General features: G+C 42.8%; 1 long non-coding RNA gene across 3 annotated transcripts in view; it reads left to right on the top strand.

Annotated features, from left to right (window-relative positions):
• LOC109493498 overlaps window positions 1–19,218 on the top strand; it is a 45,266-nt gene that overhangs the window by 17,452 nt on the left and 8,596 nt on the right. For 2 of the 3 annotated variants that reach the window (XR_006587587.1, XR_006587586.1), the window contains exon 3: window positions 10,988–11,045. This is a non-coding gene — a long non-coding RNA (uncharacterized LOC109493498). Of the gene's footprint in view, window positions 1–7,565; window positions 8,864–10,987; window positions 11,046–19,218 lie in introns of those variants that run through there. The other variant, XR_006587588.1, reaches the window with a different exon arrangement.

Genomic DNA, 19,218 nt, shown 5'->3' with positions numbered 1-19,218 from the left:
TCCAGACTCATAGTCTGCGACATGCCACCTGCTCATGACTTTACCACACTGTCCTGACCTCTATGCTTGGGTTCTTTTTCTGGATCTAAGTTGGCAAATTGGTTCAACCTTTGATTCAGCCTTTGTTTCTCATTCTTTAACGTAATGTTTTGACCACTTTAAGACCCGGGATCTCATGTGTGTGAAATCTCCCAGCCGACATATACCTTTAGTATTCTTCAACCCTTTGGCTCAGTTCTTAACTCTCTCTCCTTATTGCCTCCTTTGATAGAGCTAATAGATTGGAAGAACCAAAGCTTGCTGTAGACCAGAGTATACATTGATTATAGCAGAGCACTTGATTAAGCTGCCATTTAAATCTCAGTGGAACTGGTTGGCAACTTGCACAGTGCAGGATAATAGAATTAGGTCAACAATGTTTCCCAAAGAGTGTTTTATGGGATTCCACAAGATGATATCCTTATACAAGGACACATATAACAGAGTATTCCACGTTCTTAACAATTCACTGGACACAATAATACTCTGAGAATTTTGGTTTTTTTAAAGTAGATCTTAAACACTTTTTAATTTTTGTTGAGAGAGAGAGAGAGAGACAGAGCATGAGCGGGGGAGGGGCCGAGGGAGAGGAAGAGAGAGAGAGAGGGAGACACAGAATGCAAAGCAGGCTCCAGGCTCTGAGCTGTCAGCATAGAGCCCCATGTGGGGCTCAAACCCACCAACCGTGAGACCATGACCTAAGCCGAAGTCAGACGCTTAACTGACTGAGCCACCCAGGGGCCCCAAAGTAGATCTTAGTATTTAGAGAAACGGTTCCTTCATCAGACAGAAAAACCCTGTGTTTGGCCAGTACTCAAAGAATACTGTTCAGTGTTAATTGGTGGAGACATTTCTAGTCCAGATCAAAAGGCTCTGTACTTGTCCCTGGTTCAAGTCAGTTCAACATTTTTTTTTTTTTTTTAATCCATGACTTGGAGTAAGAGGTAAAATCTATGCCTATCAGTTGGTGCTGGGAAGACAGTTAATATAAGGGAAGGCAAGGTCAAAGTTAAAAATAATCTGAACAGTGATTACTCGGTGTTCCGTTTTTACTTGAATCCTGGACCGTCTACACTTATGTTTAAAGAATTAATTGCACAAAAGTATAACGAGGGGGAGCTGATTTAGCAACGGTATATGCATGACCCACAAGCACAATCTGAGTCAAGATCATGCGAATGCAATCCAAAGCCACATTGATAGAAGCTTACTTCTATTAATTTTAGAATTAATAGAATTTTGGTCTGGAAGTTTACTATCCAGACCATGTCGGAGTATATATTCCGTCCTAGATACTACATTTTAAGAGGGCCACTTGAGACTAAAGACTTTTTTTTTTTGAGACTAAGTGTAGAAAAGATTGGGCAAGATGAAAAAAGTCCATTATATGAAAACTGTTTGAAGCCATTAAACATGCTTAGTTAGAATAGGAGAAAACCCTAGGAGGACAAGAATATGGATTTGTCTTCACATATAAAGGATTATCGTGTGTACGTCGTTTAAGAATTGTTCTGTGTGCTCAAAGTCTAGATAGTGAACCAAAGGCTAGTGGTCAAATTTCACTTCAGTGTAATACCTTTTTGTGTTTAATATGGTCCAATGATGGAATAGGTTGTCCTCGTAAGTAGTAAATGAGTAAATGCCCCATCATGGGAAATTTTCAAACAGATGCTAAATGCCCAAGTGTTGAAGTTAGAGAGGTGGTGACATCAGAGGCCACTTTCAGCTTGGATACTGAGAGTTTTTCTGGGCATTAAATATTTTAACTACCTCACTTGGGGGAACGATAGCGGAGGTTACCTAGCCTGTCCTTTTCTTTTTTTTTTTTTTTTAATGTTTATTTATCCTAGCCTGTCCTTTTGACATTTCACAGAATCTTGTCTCGTGTCTAATCCTCTACATGGCTTCTGTTTTTAATTCTCCGTTCAATCTGAAAATGAGAAAAGCTAGGAACCATAGCCCCTGGGGCCCTGACCTGCCCTCGTGGTGACTCTTGTCCTTCCTAAGGATCAGGTGTAGCTCATTCTTCGTTGACGCAAGACACCCCCATATCTTTACAACAGGTTTCCCTTTTGTTCATACTGGCATGACTTGGTTTCTGTTCCTGACAAATTAAAGAACTTTAATTATGCCCCAGTCTAGTGCCTTTTATAATATTATCTCACTTAGAAGATAGGTTCAAGTTTATTTTTTTGTTTATTTATTTATTTATGGGGGGGGGGGGAAGGGCAGACAGAGAGAGAGGAAAAGAGAGAATCCCAAGGAGGTTCCATGCTGTCAGCACAGAGCCCAACACAGGGCTCAGTCCCATGAACCATGAGATTACTACTGGAGCTGATATCAAGAGCCAGACACCTAACCAACTGAGCCACCCAGGCACCCCTAGGCTCAAGTTTATTTAAGCAGGAATTTTTGTCACATTTTTATAATATTCGTCCTTCCCATCCTTATCCTTTGGGCATTGAACTCCTAGAGCAATAGGACAGTGAATCTGATTTGAGCCTCATAGTAATTCATCAAGAATAGATGGTATTTGTAAAAACCCAAAAAAGGCTGCTGTGAGCAGATTTATTTACATTTTAATTTTTAAAAAATACACGTCCTGCAAGGCACATTTTATTTGGAAGGCAGCCTTCCATTATGCAAATACCCATTTCTCTGTGAAATGTCTCACTAATGGCGTAAGTTTTATACCTATTGTTTCTGGCCTGGAACCAAGAAAACGGCACAGCCACTCAAAGTTCACTTGTTACACAGCTGGTCTGACAGTTAATTAATGGGCTTTCTTAGGCTGGAGGGCGGGAGGCCTCCCTGAGCCAAGTGTAGGACCCAGTTGGCTCTCATAGGTCAGGTGCCCCGAATGAAGCTCAAACGTCATGCTGTTAACTCCCCGAACTCTTGGCAGAGTGCAGCTTTCTGTTTTGAAAGTAATGGCCCCATGTCTCTCATGAACAAGTCCTGTTAGAGATCAAAGCAATCTTTCATAACCTTGTTTTGATGAGTTAAGGGAAAATGAAGCAGAAACATGAGGATTAAGTGTCCCTTAAAACTCCCCTTGGGATGTGAATACTGGGAAGAATGTGTTGGGCCAAACCATGTGTCAGACCCCAAACATGGAGAAGCAGAGCAAGGCTTCTGACAAATTGAGGTATGTCTGGGTTTGCCTCTATCTCATTGGTCTGTGTTATGATCCTTAAGGGGGGCTCGCTATGAAGAGGGCGCCTAGCTTTCCTAGGGAGGGGGGCGTGGCTCCCACCAACAGAGCTGAATCTCTCCAAATGGACCAAGTGTAACCATCTAAAATTTAGGTTGTTATTTTTCCTTTAAATCAATTATTACATCAAGGGATTCTGCATAGTGACACGTGTCTCTTAGGGCTCCAAGCATATGAGAAATAATGATTTTATGACGAACCAAACTTATTTTCTGTAAAATCGATAAAAACACAGCTGTCTCAAAGGTGTATCTATGACATAGGTAACATCAAAGAGGAATGCTAACTCAATCTGTTTCCTTTTGTTTCTCTGTTTCCAAATATCTTTGTATCTGATCTGAAACATTTATCCTGAAATTCTTAGCAGCTCCAAACCTACATTTATTCAAAGGAGTATCCATAAAAGATAGAGTTGGGGGGCTGGGGGTGGCAAAGAAATGATCATCCGCGAGAGGAAATGTAGCTTGGGAATAATCTAAGTGTGCGATGATTATACGACCATAGAGGGCTTTGTTTGTTTGTTTTTACTGACGTGAAATTCACACAACATAAAATTAACCTTTTTAAAGCGAATAGTTCAGTGGCATTTAGTATATTCACAATGTTGTGCAGCCACCATCTCCGTCTGTAAAACATTTTCATTACCCCCCAAAGAAACCTCTTTCCCAGTAAGTGGTTGTTCCTCAATCCTTCCTCTCCCCAGCCCCTGGCAACCACCCTCTGCTGCCTGCTTCTGTGGACTTAACCTCTTCTGGATATGTCACATCAATGAAATCATCTAATAAGTGATGATTTGTGTGGTGGCTGCTTTCACTTAGCATTGCAGTTTTTTTTTTAATTTTTTTTTTTTTAACGTTTATTTATTTTTGGGACAGAGAGACAGAGCATGAACGGGGGAGGGGCAGAGAGAGGGGGAGACACAGAATCGGAAACAGGCTCCAGGCTCCGAGCCATCAGCCCAGAGCCCGACGCGGGGCTCGAACCCACGGACCGCGAGATCGTGACCTGGCTGAAGTCGGACGCTTAACCGACTGCGCCACCCAGGCGCCCCAGCATTGCAGTTTTGAGGTTCATCCACACTGTAACGTGTATCGACGCTTCCTTCCTTTCCTAGGCTGACCGGTATGCCACTCTAGGCACGTACCACATTTGTTTATCCTTTCGCCCACTGGTGGACCTTGGGGTTGTTCCCACCTTTTGGCTGCTGCAAACATGTGTATACATGTGTGTATGTGACACCTGTTTCCGGTCCTTTTGGGTATATACCTCAGAAAAATAGGAATGGAACTGTTAGAAGACCAGCGGATGCTAGAAAGAGCTGCGGCTGTGCTCCGCGTGTCTGGTTTTCACCCCGGCACCGTAGCACACACAGGTCACAATCCACACAGCTGGAGAGTCTCTTGATCTTCCACCAGGGGATCCGTCACCAGTTCCCCTGAATTGGATTTAAGACTGCTACCTGGCATTTCAATGTCCTGAAGCCATGAACGCATGAGAGAAAAAGAGAGGTCGTGGTGATCACTGGAGGGCTGGTGCTGCCTATCCAGGGCAGCTAAGGAGAGCTACTGCACAAAGAACAGTGTTCCTGGAAGCTGGGGGCATACTCCTTAGGGTGTCTGTTCGTACTGCCTGCCCTGTGGCCGAGGTTAACAAAGGACTACATCAACTCCATATGGGCGGAATCACCAAGGATTCACATTCCTCAAGACTGTAGGTCATGGTCACCTGGGCAAGACAAGAATCTCAACTGACTGAAATGCTGGCAGAAGGCAGGGGAAGTGTGGAGCAGAATGGGTAGTTACTCAACCAACCTTATTCTTTCTTCTTTTTAAAGTTTATTTGTTTATTTTGAGGGGGGGGAGGGGCAGGGAGTGAGCGAGAAAGAGAATCCCAAGCAGACTCTGAGCTGCCAGCACAGAACCCAACGTGGGGTTTAATCCCACGACTGTGAGATCATGACCTGAGTGGAAACCAAGAGTCGGATGCTTAACTTACTGAGCCACCCAGGTGCCCCTCAACCAACTTTATTCTTATGATCAGCAGCAGAAAAGCAGACTGACCAATCTTTACCAGTATTTCCCTGCATGCTGCTAGTATGTAACACTTTCCTTGATTTTCAAGTTTAAATGGAAGTTACACCCCTCAGTATATGCCACCCAAAATGAAAACATGTCTACAAAAACTTGTCCGCTTACACTCATAGTAGCATTATTCATAATGGTGAAGAATGGAAACAACCCAAATATCCATCAACTGATACTTGAATAAATAAATTGTGGATATCTCTACAATAGAATATTATGCAGCAATCAGAATGAATGGATTACATTAGGAATAGGAAAAAAAAAAACATATCCCAGATGCAACAGAAATGAAAAAAAATCATAAGGGAATCTGTGGTACAATTTTATGTCAATAAATTTGGAAATACAGATGAAATTGCTAATTTTCTAGAAAAAGTATCTTTCTGAAACTGAAGAAATAGGAAAACCGAATGAAATTAGTTTAGCATTAAAAAAAAAGTGATTTGGGGCGCCTGGGTGGCGCAGTCGGTTAAGCGTCCGACTTCAGCCAGGTCACGATCTCGCGGTCCGTGAGTTCGAGCCCCTCGTCGGGCTCTGGGCTGATGGCTCGGAGCCTGGAGCCTGTTTCCGATTCTGTGTCTCCCTCTCTCTCTGCCCCTCCCCCATTCATGCTCTGTCTCTCTCTGTCCCAAAAAATAAACGTTGAAAAAAAAAAAAGTGATTTGACAGTCAAATGTTCATACCCCCCAACCACCTCCCAGAAAAGACACTAACCAGTCTTAGACGACTTTATTAGTGAATTTTACCAAACCTTCAAGGAGAAGGTAATCTCTATTTTACATAAACTATTACAGAAAATAGAAAAGGATAGCAGGCTACTTAATTTATAAAGCTAGTATGGGCTTGACACCAAAATGAAACCAGGATATACAAGTGCAGGCATACCTCATTTTATTGCATGTCATAGATATTGCATTTGTTTTGTGTGTTTGTTTTTGTTTTGTTTTGTTTTACAAATTGAAGGTTTATGGCAAGCCTGGGTTGGGCAAGTCTATTGGTGATATTTTTTTCAACAGCATTTGCTCACTTCCTGTCTCTGTGTCGCATTTTGGCAATTTTCTTAGTATTTCAAACATTCTCATTATTGTTTTTGTTACGGTGATCTGTGATCAGTGATTATAACTCGCTGAAGGCTCAGGTGGTGGTTAGCATATTTTAGCGATAAAGTATTTTTTAATAAAGGTATGACTTTTTTTTTTTTTAGACATGCTATCTCACACTTAACAGGCTACAGTATAGTGTAAACATAACTTACATGTGCTGGGAAACTAAAAAATTCACTTGACTCACTTTATTGTGATACATGCTTTATTGTGGTGGTCTGGGACCACATCCGCAGTAGCTCTGAGGTATGCCTGTACAGGGGACAAAGATGTAGAGTAATATCACTTATAAATGTAGACTAAAAGACTTAAATAAATATTAGCAAATTAAATCCAACCAGTGTATGTTTTTTACATGATCATTACTAGTTTTGGTTTATCCCAGGGTTGTGAGAACATCAGAAAAATCCATCAGTGAAAGTTCACCATGTATTTCAGATTAAAAATAAATAATATAACATATCTGGTTCTATAAATTTAATACACACTCTTATCTAAAAGAAAAACTCTTAGGAAAAACTAGAAATAGAAGGGAACTTCCTTACTCTGATAAAGGGTTTTTAACCAAAAACCTAGAGCAGTTACATCACATACTTCTGGAATATTCCCATTAAAAGCAAGAACAAGGCAAGAAGGGCAATTATCGCTGTCACAACTCAACATTATACAGGAAGACTAGCTAATGCATTAAGAAGGAAGGAAGGAAGGATGGAAGGGAGAGAGGGAGGAAAAGAATGTGTGCAGTGTGGAAAGGGAATGAAAAGCTACTTTTAGGCATAGAAAATGCATAGACATCAACAGATAAACTATTGGAAGTGATGAAAAGAATTCAGTAAGGTTGCTGGTTACAAGAGCAATATAAAGTTCGGTGTCTCTTTGCTTATATTTCAGCAACAAATTAAAAAAATAATAAAATTGAAAGAAATCCGTCAATTCACAATAGCAGCAAAAACTGTAAAGAACCTAAGGAATACAGAGGCGCTTGGGTGGCTTGGTCGGTGAAGCATCTGACTTTGGCTCAGGTCATGATCTCTCTGGTCATGATCTCCCAGTTAGTGGGTTCCAGCCCTGAGTGGGGCTCTGTGCTGACAGCTCAGAGCCTGGAGCTGCTTGGAATTCTATGTCTCCTTCCCTTTCTGCCCCTCCCCTGCTCTCTCTCTCTCACTCTCTCTCTCTCAAATAAATAAAAAAATTTTTAAAAAGTACCTAAGGAATACACATCATGTAAAATGTCGAAGAATGGGGAAAAAATTACAAAATTTTATTAAGGATATAAAAGAAGATCTGAGTAATGGGTAAAAAGCACTAAAATGTCAGTTATGCCTAATTACCCCTAAATTTAACTACATTCCAAACAAAACCCTGCAGAATTTGTTTGAGTTTCGAAATCGATTATAAAATTCATATGAAAATTGAAATTATGAAAAAAAATCGTTTTGAAAAAGAACAATGAGAGCCGAGGAGTCGCCCTGCAGATATCAAGGCATTCAAGTTGCAGAAGTTAAAATACAGTGGTCTGGGCAGGAGGACAGGTGCCGGAACAGACTAGAGAGCCCACCGCAAATCCGTGTGCACGCAGGAAAGTGGAACAGGATAGAGGTTAAAGTACGGATGAGTGAGAAAAGAATGGAAGCATTGGCGCTTCTTTAGATTCCTATGCCAATTATGCAAAAACAGATTGAGGGGTGGGGTGGAATTAAAGATCTCTACACGAAAACCTGCAACACAGAAACTACTGGAACGTGCAGGAGAACATCTTTACAACCTAGAGTGAAAATGCTAGCCGTGAATTCGCCCCGACCTTCTGGCTATCCGGGGCACCCTACGCTAGTTCCTACACCCGCAGACCTCCTTTCTCAAGGTAAGCAGGATTTCCCCAGACTGCTTCCGGGCCAGAGTGGAGCATGTGACTCAGGCCGGCCAATCAGACGCCACCGGAGGCCTCGGGCGGAAGTGAGGAAGCAGGCTGGCTCCCTGGAGGCGTGGAGGGGCAGAGGCGGTGCTGGAAAGATGGCAGATTCCTGAAAGAGCTAGTTTGTTCTGGGGGTGTTCTTTCATTGAGGCTGAGGCATCTTTTCCCATCACCCCCAAACGTTGTGTGAACTTCTTACTGTCTGTAAATTTCTTTTCTGCTTAAACCAGTCGGACCGGATTCTATTGCTTGCAGCTAAGAGCAAGAACTGACATAGAGTCCCCCCCCCCCCCTTGGACCTGAAAACATCTTTAGAACAAAATATACCATAATCAAAATTAGACATAATAATACTTTTTAAAAAATCCTTGGAGAAGACATTTGCAGGATCCATAACAAAGGAATAAATATGTTTATTTTACCATAGAATTTATATCTAATGGAGAAAGCACCTAAATAAATAAGAGAATGGAAACACCCCAACAGGGAAGTGGGAGAAAAATGAGAACAGGTAATTTTCCAAAGTGTAAACCCAAATGCCTTAATTATATATTTTTTCTTATTTAAAAAATTACATACATAGCATTATGGTATTCATATTCTATAAATTTTTTCACTCGAGAGCATTTATGAGAGTTCGATTGCATCTTGAGAGCAAAAACTTGTAGAATATGAACACCATAATCCTATTTACATAAAATCTTAAATAAAAGCAACATTATATATTATTAATGAAGATGTTAAAAATGCAAAAAAAAAAAAAGTGAGAAGCTAGAAGTTTCTACAGTAAGCTATGACAGTGATGTCATTTGGGGTTAGAAAAGCCACTGAGTGTGTCAATCAAAGAACACCAAAGATTTACTTGCATTTTGTTTCTGGGGGGAAAAAGTTGGCAGTTGTTGATGGTTGGTCTGGATTCTTCTACTCCATTTCCCACACTTAACGTAGGAATTACAATTTGTCATGTGTGCTCCCTCTTTCCTTTTATAAAATCTGAGAAAGACAAACTCACCATTTCATCTGTCCATTATAGGATGTTGTGATAGCATCATGAGAGAAATAATGGCATACTCCCTGTATATAAATTACAGAGGGAAACTCCATGTTGATTCCCCCTCCAAAAATAAGCTTTAAAAAAACCCAATAAGCAAATTTCTGTAGCTTTATTTTCAGTTCAGTTTTAAATTATATATATACTTCATCCTCATGAAATAAAGATATAAGACCACGAAGATACATTTATAATGATTTTAGGTCTTTAAAAATAACGAATGGTTGTTTTTTCTGCTGGCATTGTCATGTTCTTTGTACTGATTCTGTACTTCTGTGTAGCCACAAATACAAACCACCCCCCCCCTCCCCCGCCAAGGCCACAACTGTGATATGCACTTGTCATTCACAGGCCAAGCCACAGGATGCCACTGTTGCATTTGTGCAATAGTCTACTTAAGTTGAGATGAATAAAGAAAGGGGGGGGGGGGGAATCTCTTCTTTTATAAACAGACACATGATAACTAAGGTTTAAGATTTAAATCTTATGAGTTCTAATTTTTTAATTCCCTTTAAGTTGGATTTTAAATACCACATATTGAAACCACCCGAGTCTTTTAATAATTACATTGAGACTCAAACAAAAGTAAATTATTTTGGAACTGTTAAAAAAAATGTGGGCACCCACAAATGCTAAGAACAAAGTCCTCTGAGAGTTAAATTCTCAAAAGTGGTTTCTATGCCAGCTACCTGGGGTCAGTTGCTATATTTATATTCGTGAGATCTCAGTGATATATTGGTTGCTAAAAAACTGACAAATAATGTATTCATGCATATTAAAACCTATCTAAAATTATTTGTTTTTTAATGGGGGCAGCGTATTTTTGTAATCAAAGTGTTGAGTAAATCAAGTAATGGTGTTCCTTTGACTTACCCAAAGATAGTTTGTTTGCATTTCTAATTGATCCACAATTGGTAATGATACTTGACCCTTTAAATTTCTTTCCGATCCCATCCCAGACTCTAACAGGTAATTAAAGGATTATAAATTGACAATTACAGGTCCCAGAGAAACTGATATTTAAAGAGAAGCATTCCTTTTGTCTTATGAGTCAATAAATTGTACAGAAAGTTATTCCCAATGTAGAATACATCCTATTAAGAAGTTAGGAAAATGTGGTCGATGCATATAGGAAATAAATTGTAGTCCCTCAAAGAGACTGTAGTCTAATTAGGGACACATGACATGTCGTGTAAAAAAGAAAACAATGCCATTAGGAATATGAAGTGCAAAATACTGGAAAGTGCCCAGTTCTGAAGAGAAGAGTCCCCAAGGACTAGAATGGCCAGGAAGGGCTTTGGAGGAGGCAGAAGTTGTGATCAGCCTGCTCAGTGTCACTTCCTTGCAGAGTCCCCTGTCCTCTACTTGGCCCAGGCTTTCCTCTGCCAACTCAGTCAGTTCTTGTCTTTGGAAGACTTTCATAGCTCTTTGAACATGTGTTTACTTGTAACGCTCAAAAATTGTTCATTTCTGCATTCAACAAATTCTAGGCACAAAGAATACGACCCGCGTGGTCCCTGTCCTTGGAGCTTCTGGTCTGATAAATGCATTGCCATTGTTTGCTCATTTGTGTCTCTCTTCTAGGGGCCTGTGACCCACGCAATGTCCCCGGCGGGGAGGACAGAGCAGATCGCGAATGAAGGTCGGTTACGTGAATGGTGTGCCAGGATGGGGCCGAGGCTGGAAGATCAGAAGTTAGCACGGTTGTCCAGCCAAGGGGTGTTGGGAGAGAAGGGACAGTTAAATAAGATGAAAATGCCAAAGGACATGGTGTGTCCCACCCGCAGTGAGGGAGAGGACGAAGCCAAAACCAACTCCCAGGATGACTTTATGCAGTGGGTTTGTTTGCGTGCGTGTTTCTTCACCCATGGCATTGGCCTCCTTTTTCTGTTACAGAATTAACCGTGTGCCAGCCTAGTTATTGTGAAATGAGTTTGCCTAATCTGCAGTAAACTGTGATCCTGCTGTAAAGGGCAGGCCCTTGAAAGATCAGTGCGGAATGGGCCTCTGTCCTGGCCCACGAGCTCGGCAAGGGGGTGGCAGGCCACTCCAGGTGCATGAGTCAGGCTGCCTTGGTCCCAGCTCTTCACATGCACCCACGCCACAGCCCTTAGTTGATTTAGAGTTCTAGGCAATTCTTAGGGGGTCAGCGTGACTCATAGGGGCAGGACATGAGCAAAGCGATGGGCTGAGCAGTTGTAAGGTCATAAATTTTTAGACTTAACTAAAATAGTCCAAGTCTGAATGCAGGATACCGGTTGCCCGAGCAACCGAGAGGTTAAAGCAGCAATAAATTACGGGCGGTCTTATCAAATAGAGCTGTTACGGCTTTACGACAGAGCACTAGCACCCTCGGTGTTGGCTGCGGAACACAATTCAGCATGGAGAAATTATCAGCAAGTTCACATCAAAGGAAAACAGAAGACCATGACCCAGGTCCAAGGCCTGAGCAGACTGAGGTCTTAATCTCAGACGATGTAGAGAACAGAAGGTCCGGGCCCTAATCTCTGCCTTTCCTAATCGCGTGACCTGTGGGCGGCTCACCCGGCCTCCCGGAACCGCAGGCTCCCTCTTTAAGAAAGAGATGCTGTGAGGCTCCAGTGAACTGACCTTCATGAAAACACTCCAAAAACAGGGGAATATGCTACCAAAAAAGAAAGGAAGGAAGGAAGGAAGGAAGGAAGGAAGGAAGGAAGGAAGGAAAGGAGAGAGAGAGAGAGAGAGAGAGAGAGAGAGAGAGAAAGAAAGAGAGAGAGAGAGAGAGAGAGAGAGAAAGAAAGAAAGAAAGAAAGAAAGAAAGAAAGAAAGAAAGAAAGAAAGAAAGAAAGAAAGGTGGTGCTATCTCTAAAAGAGGAAAAACAAAATTAGTTGGGGAAGAGCATCAATAAAACTATAATATCTTAATGAAAGCTACCTGTCTGCCAGCAATTGAGATGAGTAAGATCATCTGAACAAAACCCACACCCCTAACAACTGTAAACAATCATCTTGTGTTACCACTCACACTTGACCTGCAGGGACCCGGTGTTCGGGGTGAGGTAGACATTTTTGGCAAGGCCCTGGCACTCACCGTGCCATAGCCATTCTCCTGGGTCTCAGGCCAGGGTTTGATTAGTTTTGCTAGCGCCCCGCCTGTCCAGATGCCTCTGTCACTCACTCGGTGCCTTTCTCACCCCACCCTGCTTTGTACATTCTCTTTGTCTCTCTCTCCCTCCCACCCTCACCCCTCCTTTGCGTCTCAGCCCGCACATGAGTTCTGCTACCAGCCAGATGGATTTCCTCTCTCCCGTATGCATTACTCATTGTCCGTCTCTCCTTGATGACCAGGCCAGAGTATCGGCCACCCAGTGACATCTGTCCCCATATAAGCTGCCTTTGCTAAATGGTTGTGTTGTCATCTTGCTCTCTGTCCCTCGGTAGACAGCAAGCTCCTTGAGGAAGGCCCAGGAGGGACCGTGTTTATTGCTGTTCACACCACATTCCCTGAGAGTCCACTTAACACAGGTTCGGACTCCTTGGCTGAAGAGGAAGGGAGGGCAAAGGAAATGGAAATGGCGGTGAGCTCTTAGCCCTCGGATAAGTGCCCGCGGGGCTTAGCCTGTGCTAATCCCCAAACGTTCCTTGCTGAGGAGACAGCTGTCTGTAGGAACTTGGGGACACATATGTATTAGGTAGCTACCAAACATGTGGAGTGGTTGAGGTGTGGGACCCTGCGTCAGACCAGGAGGGAAGCCAGTGACTGCATTGTCTCCCTTTCTGTATACCCTGACAGACTTGGAGGACAGGGACAGGTGTGGGGGACACCCATATCTAAAGATGTTCAGCCCATCTAAAGATAGCCATGGAACAGAAGAATATGTGCCCAATGAATGACCGATTTCACCCTTCTTCTGCCCCAGATATAACGAGGATTCAAAGACCAACCCCTCTGACTTCTGTGTCCCACCAGCGAATCCAACCAGCAAGCCACAGGGGGAAGGCTTTCAAAAGACAGAAGGAAGTGTGGCTTCTTGCCCTTGTTGAATTTTGCCTTCATGGTCATTAGCGTATCTTCATTTGTGACATGTCTATTCAAGTCTTGCACATTTTATTTGTTTATTTTCAAAAAAATTTTTTAATGTTTATTTTTGAGAGAAAGAGCACGAGTGGGTGAGGGGCAGAGAGAGACACACACACACACACACAGAATCCGAAGCAGGCTCCAGGCTCTGAGCTGTCAGCACAGAACCCAATGCAGGGCTCGAACCCACGTACTGCGAGATCATGACCTGAGCCAAAGTTGGACGCTTAATTGACTGAGCCACCCAGGCGCCGGTATTTATTTTTTAATGTTTATTTATTTTTGAGAGCAAGAGAGAGAGAGAGAGAGAGAGAGAGAGAGAGAGAGAACAAGAGCGGGGGAGGGGCAGAGAGAGAGAGAGAGACAGAAGAACCGAAGCCCACTCAATGCTAACAGCAGTGAGACTGATGTGGGGCTTAAACTCACAAACTGTGAGATTGTGACCTGAGCAGAGGTCGGACGCTTAACCAGCTGAGCCACCCAGGCGCTCCAAGTCTTGCACATTTTAAAACTGGATTCATCCCTTTTCTGTTCATTTGTAAATTCTTTGAGTTCTTTATATATTCTGGGTTCAAGTCCTTTGTCAAATTTTTGTGCTGCAAATATTTCCCCCAGCCTGTGCAGGCTCCTATGTTCAGTTTCTTAGCAATGTCTTTTGATGAGCAGAAATTCCTACTTTTGATAATGTCTAAGTTATTGCCTTTGTTCTTTGATGATTAATGGTTTCTGGGTTCTATCTGAGAAATCTTTGCCCACCACAAGATCATAAAGATAGAGTTCTATATTTTCTTCCATTAGCTCATAGTCTGGATTTTATGTTCAGGTCTGTAATTCAGCACAGATTAATTTATATTTGTGGAGCGAGGTGGAGGTTGGCGTTCATATTTTTCCAGATGATGTCTGCTTTTCAGCAACATTTGTTAAAAAGACCTCTCACCATTGGACTGACTTGGCACCTTGGTTAAAGATCTACCAACTATATATGGGTAGGTCTGTTTCTAGAGTTGTTGACCTGTGATTTTTGAGCAACACGCTCACCTAGAGAGTGGGCCTTTCAAGATTTCCTCACCCTTGGGCTTTACTTTAGAGGGACTAAGAAATGGGTGCCTGGGTGGCTCAGTTGGTTAAGTGATTAAGCGTCCGACGCGATCTCTGTTCAGGTCGTAATCTCACGGTTTGTGAGATGGAGTCTCATGTCAGGCTCTGTGCTGATGGTGCAGGGCCCATTTGGGATTCTCTCTCTCCTCTCTCCGCCCTCCCCAGCTGATGCTGTCTCTCTCTCTCTCTCTCAAAAAATAAATAAATAAACTGTAAAAAACAGACTAAGAGAGAATGCTTGGTTTTGAGAAAATAAAGCACATGCTTATTGAATTACAGTTCTTTGGGGAAAAATATTTTCAGACACCATAAATAAGCAACATGGCAGGCATGAATTTTCCTCCACAAATAAAATGAAGGATACATTTCTTTTTTCTTTTTTAAAAAAGTTTATTTATTATTGAGAGACAGAGACAGAGACAGATAGAGCATGAACGTGGGAGGGGCAGAGAGAGGAGGAGACACAGAATCCGAAGCAGGATCCAGGCTCTGAGCTGTCAGCACAGAGCCCGACATGGGGCTGGAACCCACCAACCGTGAGATCATGACCTGAGCCGAAGTCGGACGCTTAACCGACTGAGCCACCCAGGAGCCCCTGTTTTATTTTCTTGAACTAAAATTCAATTTGCCTTTAAGGCATTATACCTCCATGCTGGTAAAAAGATTATTCTAAGTCTTTCCTGAGATTTCCCCCCTCCCTGTGGTTGCAAGAGAATCTTTTCTTAGGAGGTTGAAAATGATGGGAGGAGGGGAGGGCAGGGTGGGAAGAGGGACCTTTACTCTCTTGTCCATTAAGAGGGAAATGATATCCTTAAGAATCAAGACTGAACAATCCCGTAAAGGTGAGTTGAAGTGATAACAGAGGTTGGGGTTCATTTTTTTCCATATGGGTATCCAGTTGGTCTGGGTCCTATGCCAGATGGAACACAGGAAGTCTCTGTGGAGTCTCTGAACTTCCATAGGCTATCCCCTGATGCTGTTCCCCTCTGATGCTTTATCAGCTCCCTGGGTATTGTTAGCTTCTGTGGAATATGGTGGTGGCTATCTGATGTTTTCACCTGCTTGATATGTTTCCCTTTCTTCCAGCCACTGCACTTTAATTTCTCTTTGGGAAACCACTCCTCCCACCCCATCCCACCCCACCCCTGGAATAGATGGAGTTAATAAGTGATTGACTAGCTCCTGACCCAAGATTTAAGCCAATCCTAAGCAATGAAAGTCAGCCCCTGGGATTCCTCTATGGGAATGCTGTCTGCTGAGCTTCAGCTTGGTGCACTGTAGACTCTCCTTAGTGGATTATCCTACAGAGAAAGAATCTGACTGAGAATGAAGCCAGCCCAGTAAGCAGCCGAGCCGTGAGAGAGCCCCAAAGACATCAAGTCCTTCTGAGCAACAGAGTTCAGCCATGCCTAAAGCTAGATCCACAATTTCATGAGCCATTAAGTTCTCCTCAACTGTCAGCCTATTTAAATTGGAGTCTATCATCGGAGTGAAAAAAGTCCTGATATACCACAACTGGGGCAGCCAACAACCTCTGCCCTTCCCAGTCCAAGGCTCTCTCTCTTCTTTTCCACACAGATACTATTACTAAGCCCTCAAGAAGAGCAGTAGCCAGGAAGTGGCTGTCTTGAAGGAGTTGCCACTTTCTTACCTGCCATGCTGACTGCCTGCTGGGAATAAGGGTAGAGAAAAGTCAAAGTGAGGATGAACATGAACTAGCACCTCAAGGTGTCAAACTCCCACCCAGATCTCTTTGTCTGTCCTGCTTTCTTGCCTTCCTTTCCTATCCATTTGCTCTTCCTCCCCAGTAGTCTTGTTTCCAAGCCAATTTAACACATAAATCACTTACTTTGTGCCCAATACTGTTTGGAATCAGAAAACATCACCTCAGCCCTTGGAAAGCTCAGGTGTAATGAAAGAGAATTTGGAGCCGGGACAGCGTCAGTGAGGGAGCCTGGGGCCAGAGGACAAAGGGCAGAGAAAGTCAACACTTTGAATTTGAAGCAGGTGATGATGCCATTGAACGAGTCCCTTCAGGGAAGAGGAGGGGCTGGCTTGGATAATGGGGAGATGAGAGTCAAGTCAGATGAGAGACCGCTAAGCTCAGGATTCTGAAGAAAGAGACTTGAGGGTCCGTTACATTATAGAACGTTTTTGTTAAATAATGCCTGAGAGGTGATCGGACACAGGTAAATCCTTTTATTTCTTTTAGGTAAAATTAAATCCGACCGTACACCTCAATTTCACAGTTTAGTGAACGAAAGAACGAAGCCAGTAGTTCCCACAACAGGCAGGGGCCATGGATGTCCCCAAGATCCTTCAGGGCCTGCCAACCAGAGGAATGGGCTCTTACCTGTCTCATTAATTCTGCTTACTCATGAGATTTTTAAAAACAAAAATCGAAATGAGTTTGAAAACCCAAGGATTAGTTTCCTTCCCATGCAAGTACTAATATAATTTCTTCCTTCTTTTGAGCCCCATCTGCCCCGCACCCCCCCACCTCCCCAACACGTGGATCTAAATTCCCTCTTCTGGTTCCCTACCCTTCATTGTACCCCAAGACTCAGAACCCAGATGTCAGCTTTTTTCCCCACAGTCTCCTTTGCTGCCTTTAGGACATCACCTCTCGTTCTGAGCCAAAGACACCCAGATGTGTCAGTTCAGCCTGACGTCTATCTTGTGCAGGACCTTTCTGCCTGGATGCTCCGCCCGCAGCTCCTCGATGAGAAGGAACTAGAAGAAATCAGAGCGACCCCGCTCAGCAGAAAAATCATCCTGGTGGAAAACCACCAGTAGCGGCAGCCACTGGATGGCTAGAAATACTGCCATCATTATTACCTTCTTTTTGCTTGACTGGACCTCTTTTAATGTAACGAACCCCAGCTGATTTTATAAAAGTAACAATAATTTTAAGCCAAATATGGTAAAATAGAAACAAAAATTACCCGGAACATTTCAGTGTTGAAATGCTTCCCCCTCCCCCAACCTGTTTTGCTTATCCAGGAATGTGTTCATGAAATTTTGGAATTGGGAAAAATTGAATATTACAAGTTACCCGTTCACATTTGAAAAGTTTTTGTGCATAAGATGAAACACCTTTTATAATTTATTTAAGCAATCCACTCTTGTTAGATTTTGAGTTGTTTCCAACTGAACTCCTATTGTTGGACATTTTGGTTGCTTCCAACTTGGCCCCGACAAACCAACACAGAGCCAGAATAACTGGTTGAAAATAAATTACAATAAAGGAGAGGGGAGAAAGGAGGAAAATGATTGGAGAAATCCTGGAAAGATGGGCCAAATTGCTTAAAGAAATAAAAGTTTTTAAAAATGCCCTTTTGTGCACAAAATTTGCCAACATTTGTAAGACAAAAGAAAAAAACACAAAACCAACAGTGATTAGAGATTATTCATTTTCTTTTTTAATGTTTATTTTTGAGAGAGAGACAGACAGAGAGAGAGAGAGGGAGACACAAAATCCAAAGCAGCTCCAGGCTCTGAGTTGTCAGCACAGAGCCTGATGTGGGGCTCGAACTCAAGAACGGGGAGATCACGACCTGAGCCGAAGTCAGATGCTCAACCAACTGAGCCCCCCCAGGCGCCCCATAGATTATTCATTTTCAACCAAATTATTATTATTTTTAGAGAATGGCTCCACTAAGTTATTTTAAACAAAGTCACGTGCATGTCCTCCGCTGGACCAATGCTTACATAGCCAATTAGGTTGTTCGTGATCGTCCAGTGTTATAAACTGCAAGAGGGTTTATATTAACGTTTGCGAGATTGCCTTCTAAAACCCAGTGCTTTTTTCCCGGATCTGGTGGTGGTCCGGATCTGTTCCTGACTGGTCCACCGACAATGCAACATCTCACTGGGTCTCATTCCCGGCGCCTTCTCCGCTGCGTTGCTCAGCACCCCCGCGGTGGCCTGTGCTGAAGGGGCAGGAACAGTAGCTGTCTGGGCTCTGACATCCAAAGCTTGTCTGGTACCTGTGAGAAATGGAAAGCCACTCTAAAAATAAGTTGTTTCCTCCTGCTCCCAATCCCTCCTCAAAACAGTAAGAGGATGTTTCAGAGTTTTCAAATGGAAATGGTCACAGCAGCCAGAGGCCAGGGTCTTGACTTTGACAAGCCTTAACCTGTCTTCCTCTAGTCCTCTGAAACAGGACCGAGTTCAGAACGAGAAATTAAAAGAAGACCCGCCACATAGATTTGTCCATAATGCCACTCTTAGAGTCCCATTTCCAAGGGAGACAAATTCACTTCTGGCACCTGAAGTTGCTTATCTGGTTCCTCAGAGCTGCAACATTGAATTCACTCCCAGGTATGAATCAAACCATCAAATATTCTTTATATCTGCTGCCAGGAACAAAGGTGAAAACCAGCTCAGGTGAGTGCCTCTCAATATACTCCATGCTTCAAGAAAACTACAGCCTGTCTTACCTCTTCACTAGACAGCGTATTATTTTTCTTTTATATATGTATGCTTTGTCGGAACCATCTGAAAGTTTCAGACACGGTGACACTCACCCCTAAATACTTCGGCAACCATCTACCACAAGGGACATCCGCCAATACCACAACAGAATTATCACACGGAGGAAAGCTAACATTAATAACATCTGGTGTACAGTCCATATTCAAATACCACAAGAGTC

This window comes from Felis catus, chromosome D3 (assembly GCF_018350175.1).
Source record: "Felis catus isolate Fca126 chromosome D3, F.catus_Fca126_mat1.0, whole genome shotgun sequence".
Classification (NCBI taxonomy): Eukaryota; Metazoa; Chordata; class Mammalia; order Carnivora; family Felidae; genus Felis; species Felis catus.
Note: the sequence above shows the minus strand (reverse complement) of the source record. Positions and strands in the feature narration are given on the sequence as shown.